Raw genomic sequence first — 9,813 nt, forward strand, 5'->3', positions numbered from 1 at the left:
ATCATTCACTTTTCCAAAGGAAGGTGGCTAAGTTGGGATAAAATGCTAGAAAGACTCAATGGCTTGCAACGTGACATCTAGTCCTTAATGGAATCAAAAGGAAAGTTTGTGCCAGAATGTAAAGATTCAAAATGGCTCAGAGATTTAGCATTTTTGGTGGACATGAGCACTCATTTAAATGAGTTAAACATGCATCTTCAAGGTGAAAATCACCTTCACTGTGCTACGTTTCAGGCAATAATCATGTTTTACATGAAGTTTAAATTATAGCAAGCTTGTATTACGGCAAATAATTTCATTCATTTTGATACATTGGCTAAACACAGACCTGTGAACACTGAAGAATATGCAGCTGTGCTTGGCATTTTAATGCATAAATTTGAGAACAAGTTTCAAGATTTCCAATAAAATACACAAAAAATGATTATTTGCAACTCCATTTTCAGCCAACATAAGTTACTTGCAAATTTTCACCTGGAATGTATAGAGTTGCAGTCAGGCATTCAACCCAAAGAAAAACGTGTCTACCAGATTTTTATAAGCCCCCTTTTACCATAGAAAAATATCCCTTGCTTGGCAATCATGCCTTATTCACGTCATTGCTTTTGGGCAATACATACATTTGTGAACAATTATTATCAAGGAAGTATGGGAAGAACAATATTTCATCAAAAATCTGATCAACACCTTAAGAACTCACTAGGAATGGCAACCGCTGCCGCTGAACCAGACAGGTGTGTCAGTTTCACAAAAACAAGGTCAAGCATCCCACTAGTTTTACGTTTTTGCTGCTCTCAGTTTTTATGTTTTAATTTAAAAAATACATTAAACAATCAACTTTGTTACTTAAATACATTAAACTTATTATATATTTTATATGCATCTCAAGGCAATTCCTGTTTGCTCAATACTGCCCAAGCAAGCCAAAATGTTGGGCAACCATGATCAACGGTTTCTTCTACAGAAGGTGTACAAGGTTTAATGTCCCGTGAAATCAACTAATTTCTTGCATAACCATGCAGTTGTAAAGAAGTTGAATTACTTTCTGGTGTTAGATTGAAGTGAAACTGAAATCTCTTGCTAGTTTAGAACAGCACTGCAGAAAATACAAATGTGGGAAAGGTCAGTCTTTTCCTTAACTCCTAACTTTTACTTTTTGAAAAATGTAGGGATGGGTAAGGTATTTTGATTCTCTGTCAACTATCACTAAACACAAATACAAGAATTCATCAAGTGATGCAGACAGACATAGTAAGTATTCAGATGTAAACAAATAAACAAGAAATCCATGCTACCATCAGGCTTCTGCAGCATTAGAGAAAGTTCTTCTGACAGCTACTGGCAACAATAAGTCATATAAGATGGGACAATGATCCTCCTGACATACGAACCTGTACAAGACTTGCACTGCAGAAAGACATTAAATAACTTAATAGCAAAAAAACAAAAGGGATCATTTTCAAAACTCCACGTTATTTCAGTACCCTTTCCCCTGTGCTCGTGCTGCTTCAACTCCTGTGCTATTTTAACTGCTTTAAGAGTAATTTATACAAAGGAGTGACACTAAGCGAAGCCTCTGTGTCAGCACCTCCTTTGCTGGAGCCACCCCTGCGCACGTGGATGCATTTTTAAGCATTTTTTTGCCTAAGTTGCACACAGTAATTACATAACTGCTTGTTTTTAAAACCCTGCGGCCGTTTTTAGATATTTTTTTTTAACGAGTTCTAATATCACAACCGTTAGAGTTGTTCCCAGCCCATAGGTCACAGCTTAATTACTAAACGCAGCGCGGCTGATTAACGGCACACATCATCTGCGGCGGCTGAGAGCAGAAGCGGGCAGAGCTCCGCCGAGTGGACGCGGCTCCCGAGAAGGCTGAGCCCCTCAGGTGCCTCGAGCAGAGCCCAGCAGCGGCGTTTCTGCTCTCTCTCACCGGCAGGTGTTACTAGCGCGAGCCGCAATGACTGCCGTTCGCGGGAAAGTGGCACAGAAAAGATGCACAATTAGCGCTATACAAGAGGGGAAACGAAGTGACACGGCATTACATCCCCTAAAAGACGGAGCAGCAAGAAAACGGGCTCCACAGCCGCCCGTCGACAGAGCCACAGCGCGCAGCCGGGCTGCAGCGGGCACGAGCCGCCGGCACCGCGCGGGCGCGACGCGGCGACCCCGACGCGGGCGCTCCGCTCTGCGGCACCCGCCCGCAGCGCCCCCCCCGCACGCGCCGCGCCCCGCCGCCCGCCCGAGGGCACAGCGACTGCGGCGGCATCGCCCGACCTCCCGCCATCCCGCTCCGCTGCAGGGAGATGCCGCCCGCGCCTTTACCCCGCCGCATCACCACCGCCCCCCGGGCGAACCGGGAAAGTTGTCGCGCCGCTGGCTCACAGCCCCCCATCCCCACACAGCCGAGCCCCGTTGCGCTGAGCGGGGGAGGATCGCGCTGCGGTGACAGCCGTGCCTACCTGCGCAGCGCTGCCGTGACAGCCGGGCTGCCACCCAGAGGCGTCCCGGCACGGCACCGCACGGCTGACAGCCGCCCGCGCGCCGCCCCCCTCAGTCCCCCCCTCCCGCACCAACTGCCGCCGCGCGTGCCGAGCCGGCGGGCCCGAGCGGGGCGCGGCGGCGGCTGATTGGACGCGGGTGATGTCACTGCGCGCGCGCGCGAGCGGGACCGCGGCGGTTGGGCGGTGGGGGGAGCGATGGAGCGGGAGCCGAGCGCACGCCCGCGGCACGCCGCCGCCCGTGGGGCAGCGCGTACCCTCAGGGCGGGCGAAGCGCACGCGGAGCTACTGCCCGCACGCGGCCACCGCCCACCGGCAGCGCGGTGCGCGGCGGGGACGGGGCGCCTCGCACCTCCGGGTCAGCGCCGGGCGGTCAGCGCGCAGGGAGGAGGAGTTTTGGCTCGACGCGAAACGGAACGCAGCTTTTTCCGAGCTGACACCGCGACCCTTTACAATGGCAGAGAGCACACGGCCTCAGCGCGAGTAACACGGCTGTGGTGGCAATAAGGGCCAGGGAATGGAAAAATTCAGCCAGCCCAAGGTCATCTGCCTGGCGGCCTGAGGTCCCTGTTCTATGAGCAACTCCTGTTGGGAGTGACACCCAAAGGCATACATTCCTCCACATGGGAAAGCAGGTCCATGCAAGAGAGTGGCTCCTGATGTACTTATTTTGTGTAGCTTGAGGTGGGGAGTCCGTGTGGAAGACGGACCTGGATTATTTGTCAAATTTCGGGTGTTGTCTTTTGTAAGACAAAAGTCCTACCTAATGCAGGTACTGACAAGATACACATATTCCCTTGCTAAATACAACTAAAACAGCTGCAAGAGCTTTTAGGTATATTGGGGTACTGACAGCCACTTATACCACAGAAATTAAGATGCTTCTATTGGTAAGAAAAAGTCAGATGTGGGATTGGGGCCAACAACAAGAGGATGCCCTCCAGCAGGTGAAGCTACAGTAAAACAGGTACAGGCATTAGGCTCTACATGACAGCCACCCCCAGAGATGTGAGTACCTATTAAATTGGTGAATATTCACTTGCTTCTGTGTACTTTCTTTGGGATCAGTGAACTATACACACAAGCACTGGCACTTCTGCACGACAGAGGCATGGGAGGAAAGAGCCAGGGCTGCTTCACTCAGCCATCCTCTGAGACAGTCACTGTATGTTTGAAAGGATTCAAACTCTCTCCTGTAAAGCAGGAGATATCACCAACCTCCCGTCTTTACAGTCTGCAGATTACAGCAAATACCCTTAGGACAATTAAAATGGGATCATAACTCCCAGAAGCATATGGGTCAGAAGCTTGTTGTTCAAGGAATAAAACGATAGTTCATAAAAATACCCCAGCAGATCCCCATTTAATCATTCCAGAGTTGGAGATTTAGAGCTGGTCTTTAATTCCTGTATCTTAATCCAGTGCTGAGCACTGGATGTGTACACAAACATGTAAAGCAGAGGAGAGCTATTGCTGTGCTTGTGCTTTGAAAGCAATAGGAGCCAAGGCAAATTTTTGCACACCAAAGAGCAATCAGGGTAACACTAAACATGAAGGAAAAAGGGGCATTAAAGTATAGCTAGTCATATGAAGGGAGACAGATGGGATTAAATATATTGGGCAATCAGTATATATTAACAAAGCAGAAGGCTTCAAATATTAATAAGCGTTGAAACTCTGGCAGAGACTTCATCTGAGCCCCAGCTTTTAGAGACCTTATCTGCCTTCGTACAGTGAGGACCATAAAACCATCTCAGCCCCTAGCACAATTTGGAGCATTTTTAGGACTGCTCTGAATGGTGCTTGGTTCCAAAACAGCCTTAGGGTGCATTTTGCAGCTAGAAGCACTAAAACATGAAAGTCAACTTTACAATGAAGATTTGCTGAAGGGAGTGCTGGTTCCTCTCAGAGCTGCAATACAGGCAGCTTCATACTGCTGCAGTATGTTAAATATTTAGGATACCCTCTAAAGGATGTTTTTCCATAATGCTCAGTGAATTTAGGTTTCAGTTTCATTGCCAGAAGATGGCTGTCACATGCATTTTGAGCCAGGGTAATTTTTTTTGCTTAAATATACCAGTGGGTGTCTCTGCACTGCACAGAACATCCCTGCCTCTCCCCTCGCTTGATTCCAGCATCCTTCAGTAGAGCCAGACACTCAGCAAAGCAAAACAGAAACAGAAAACATGCAAAAAGCAGAAATGGAGTGGATTCAACACCCTGTGCATTTGTAAGCACCAGCTGCCTGTTACTCTGTTCCTAAGACAAGTTTATATCTGTAACTCATACACGTACCTTCATCCCTTGGCATTTGATTCCTGAATTTGCTTCCTGGAAAGAGGCAGAAGTCGTTCAGGATCCAACTGTATATAGGAAAAAGGCAGAGATGCAGCCAGCAGCACCCACAAAGGAACAGCAGCCACTGACCTCGCTTCATGTACGCTGCAGCAAACACTCACAGCATCCACCTGGAGAGGAAGGGTTGGCAGGGGAATATGAAGCAAACACTACAGCTTTCCATTATTACGATAAGATGGAGACTCAGGCCAGCATGAGCTTTAGACACCACTACCCAATCTCAGCAATCTTTTAGAGGATTAATAAGATTAGAAGCGCCTATTGTTTTGCTAATGGCTGTTTATTTGAAAAAGGGCTTTTCTTGTAAACATACAGAAATGACCATATGTTGCTCCATGCTCGAGTGCTGCCTTGGACTACTGCTAAAAGGAAAAAATGAAAATCACGTTCCAACTGGCAATTTCACAAAAAGAAACAATTATTTAACCTTTCACTCCACTGCTTGTGGTGCAGCTGAAGGTTACACATTAAAACGTCTTGAGTGTTCCCTTTGAAATACCTTGCTGCAGCTTACGTGGCCATAAGAAGGCTAACAATGCCATACATCCACAATTCCACAGTTAATCACTATTTTTTCCTCTTACTGAATTTCAGATGTGTATTTGTGGAGGTAATTTGAACTCTGACCACATCTGAACCATAAAGCTGATGCATGCGAGTTCCTTTTCATTGCTCCCAAATGGTGCAAAATTGTTCCCATGATATAAAATTTTTCAAATGAAAGTAAAAGGTTTGGAGTCAGCCACCACTGAGGTGAAGACTACCCTTGTTGAATTCCAAATTCTCCAAAGTGAATAAAGAATGTCAGAAAGGTCATTTTATTTATAGGCCTTAAATTATGGCATACAGCAAAACCTACAGTTCAAGTTAGCTTCTGTATCTTACAGCTCTACTTTCAGTAGCTTGTAGTGTAATCATTTATTCTTTCCTATACTTAATCTCTTTCATGACCCAGATGTTTATGAGAATGCAAAATGACAAAATTGGGTAATTTTAATGAGAAACAACTTATCTAACCATCCTTTTAATGGAATACTGTACCTACATACATTTACTACTGATGCCTATCGCTAGATGCCGTAGCTGCTTACCTTCACTTACCTACAGCCTTCCAATAGAAAAACAAAGGAGAAAACCAAAATGAATAGAGATTTAAAAAAAAGAAAAAATCATATTGTTAAACAACTGTGTCGGCTCTTTCTCATGGAGGATAATACCTATCAGTGCCAACAGTTACTAATTTAGTCCCAGTGAGAGATGACCATGTCACGAATAGAAAAGTCTTCAGCTGCTGATAGTTCTACTCGTTCAGAAGACATCTCCGTTTCCTTTAAGCGTACACAGTGCTGGCTATATAAGTGCTGTGCAAATATCACCCTTCTCTTAATCATTACCCAAGCCTTTACATCAGATTAATACTTTTTTCTATGAATCCACATCTCATTCTTCAAAGTATATAAGATCATAAAATATGATGGCTGCTCGAAAAGTAATGCCCCTTATTTTATTATGTTGGTCAACAATGCCAGAGGTGGAAGTGGCATGGAAGCAGAGACTAGCCTTCCTGACAGCATCCCATTCCATTTTGTTGCCAGATGACAGCAGAGAGGCAAAATGGCATCAGATGTGGAAGTGCACATGAAACAAAGCTATGTCACTGAATTCCTTCATCAGGAAAAAAATAGCACCCATGACATCCAGTGGCGCTTGCTAATGGCTTATGGAGACCAACCAGTGGATGTGAGCACTGCAAGGCCGGGGGTGGTGCATTCCAGCAATGGCGACATGAAAGACAAGCCATGTTTCAGACAGCTTGAACAGCTGACACATTGCAAAATGGAGAGTCTTAATCGGCTCATCCATGAAAATCAATTAAAGGTGGTACATATGTTAAAAACAGTGTTTCGTAGCTGAGAATTTATCAAATAATGTTATTGTGCTCTTTGTTGTAGTTTCCATGGAAATAAATAGGAGCTATTACTTTTGGAGCAAGCTATGTACATTTAGTAGAGTTTTTCCTTCATTCTGTCCTGAAGAGAGCATGCATTGTGTGACTGTCTTAGCTTGCTTTCATGTGACTAATACACGTTCTCCAAAGCATGCTCAAGTCCTGCAGCTACAATATAAGTGGCATAGGAGTTTGCTATGTACCTACCAGTGCTAATGGCAAGGCCTCCAATCTACATAGCCATAATCTGTAGCTTTGCCTCACTTTGACTGTGTGGATAGAGATGATATAAGTGACATAGATGCATGCACATATGCATACCACAATACAGATATACACACATAAATGCCATGTACAAATTATTTTAGAACAGATTTTATCGGAAAAAAATAACAAAAAGAACTACGATGTCCTGATTTTCATCCAGTACAGTCTTTTCTTTTACAGCACCAAAAAAAGTCTTTAATCTTCTCAGCAATGTGCTGCTAAGCTTAATTTAAAGAATTCTCATGGGGCTGACATAAATTGGTTGCCCAGCAGTTACGATCATCTAAAAAAGGCTAATCTTTAAACTTCAAAGAGCAGGAACTTCAGCTTCAAAAGATTGTACATTTTTCACTCATTCTTTTTCAAGCCACATGTTTTTTGCTTCTTAAAGGACACAAAAGTAAAGAAATATAGAATGGGAGATGTAACAAAATGCATACTTCATAGAGCTCATATTTCAAAGTTTTCTCCACCCTTTTTACTATTTGTAAGATGCTTTACAAATAATTTTGCTGAATTTATTTTAACGAATTAACTCAGTTAATTGAAAACATGAAGAGATAGAAATAACGACAAAGAGTTGTAAGGAATCAACTAATTCTTGTTCTTCAAACCCACTTCTTTCACTAGTTGTCTAGAGTGAATATAGCTAACTCAACTTTTGAGCAGTCTGGATCTCTGTTCCAGTGTATGGAGTATTATCTTTCCAGTGCCAAGGTTGAACAAATAGCACTGAAAGTTTACATTGGCTTTAGAGTCAGTTGCCGTATATATCTATAAATAAGTAATATATAGATAGATAAACAAGTTTTATTTATCTACTAGCATATTTTAATAGGATTTATGAACTGTTGTTCTAAATCAGACAAGCCATCCATCCGGCTCATAGTGTGTAACTTCATTTCATTAAAAATCTGCAAATTAAAACTTAAAAATGTAAGCTATGCATGTACTTTTGTTTTCACTGGGCTGAGAGAAGGAAGCCTTCAGAGAGCAATTTACCTTGCCTTACTCCAGGAGCATATTACTTTAGGACAGGGTGACTTGCCCTCTGAAACTTCCCATCTCTTTCTGATGATGGCATTTAGTTGCTTAGCTGAGATGATTTCCACACAGTTGGACGAATCACAGAATTGCAGGGGCTGGAAGGGACCTCTAGAGATCATCAAGACTAATCCCCTGCAAAGCAGGCCTTCTGCAGCAGATTGCACATGTAGGCATCCAGGTGGGTCTTGAATATCTCCAGAGAAGGAAAATCCACAACCCCTCTGGTTAGCCTGTTCCTGTGCTCTATCACCCTCACCGTGAAGAAGTTCCTTTGCATATTGGTGCAGAATTTCCTATGCTCCAGTTTATGACTGTCTCCCCTTGTTCTGTCCCCACAGACCACTGAAAAGAGGTTGGCCATGCCCCTTTGACTCCCACACTTAGGATATTTATAAACAATGATCAGATCCCCTCTGAGTCTTCTTCTCTCAAGGCAGAACAGACCCAGGTTACTCAGTCTCCTCACAGGGGAGATGCTCCAGGCCCTTTGTCATTTTTGCAGTCCTCCACTGGATTCTCTCCAGGAAGCCCAGAACTGGATATAGTACTCCAGTTGAGGCCTGACCAAGGCAGAGTAGAGGAAGAGGATCAGCTCTCTTGATGTGATGCCCACACTCCTTTTAATGCACCTCAGGATCCCATTGGCATCCTTGGACACCAGGGCACACTGCCAACTCATGGCCAACCTTTTGTCCACCAGGACTCTCAGTCCTTCTCTGCAGAGCTCCTCTCCAGCAGGCCATGTCCCCGCCTGTATTGATACTTGCTGTAATTCCTTCCCAGGTGGAAGACTGTACACAGACTCTTGTTAAACCTCATCTGGTTAATTGCTGCACAGCTCTCTAGTCTGTCCAGATCTTGCTGAACAGCAGCACAGCCATCCGAATGTGTCAGCTACTCCTCCCAGCTTTATATCATCAGCATTCTTGCTGAGGGTGGACACTATCCCCTCATCAAGGTCGCTAATGAAGTTACTGAACAAGATTGGAACCAGCACTGAGCGCTGGGAGACACCACTAGTCACAGGTCTCCAACCACACTGCTGATCACCACTCTCTGAGCTCAACCAGTCAATCAGTTCTCAACCCACCTTACAATCTACTCCACACTTTTTCAGCTTCGTTATCAGGATGTTGTGTGAGACAGTATCAAAAGCGTTGCTGAAGTCAAGGTAGACAACATCCAGTGCTTTCCCACATCTACCCAGCTGGTGATGCCATCATAGAAGTCTGTGAGTTTGGTCAAACACAATTTTCCCTAGGTGAATCCATTCTGACTTCCTGATGAACTTCTCTACCAATTACTTGGAGATGGCATCTAGAATAAGCTCTTCTATCACCTTTCCAGAGACAGAGGTGAGACTGACTGGCCTGTAATTTCCCAGGTCCTCCTTGCCCTTTTTGAAGATCAGAGTAACACTGGCTATCCTCCAGCCTTCAGGCACCTCTCCTGTTCTCCAAGACCTGACAAAGATGATAGAGTGCAATAACCTCTGCCAGCTCTCTTAGCACACATGGATGCATCCCATCAGGGCCAATGAGTTCATGCACATTGATCCCACCTAGATATAAAATTTCATCTGTATTCCACTAGATTATTTGTTAAATCTCATGGTATTAGACAAACTGTGCTTATAAAAACAGAATTTAGAGAATGAATGGTACTGTAAATGGCACTGTTTAATAAAAGCAA

General features: G+C 44.5%; 1 protein-coding gene across 1 annotated transcript in view; it reads right to left on the bottom strand.

The window, feature by feature from the left end:
• CNTN1 (contactin 1) overlaps positions 1-2,561 on the bottom strand; it is a 237,724-nt gene extending 235,163 nt beyond the window's left edge. The window contains exon 1 of the mRNA XM_052668980.1: positions 2,463-2,561. The gene's annotated coding sequence lies outside the window, so the exon portion shown is untranslated. The remainder of the gene's footprint in view (positions 1-2,462) is intronic.
• Positions 2,562-9,813: the final 7,252 nt, after the last annotated feature.

The sequence above is a fragment of the Tympanuchus pallidicinctus genome, unplaced genomic scaffold (assembly GCF_026119805.1).
Source record: "Tympanuchus pallidicinctus isolate F22 unplaced genomic scaffold, pur_lepc_1.0 scaffold8, whole genome shotgun sequence".
NCBI lineage: Eukaryota > Metazoa > Chordata > Aves > Galliformes > Phasianidae > Tympanuchus > Tympanuchus pallidicinctus.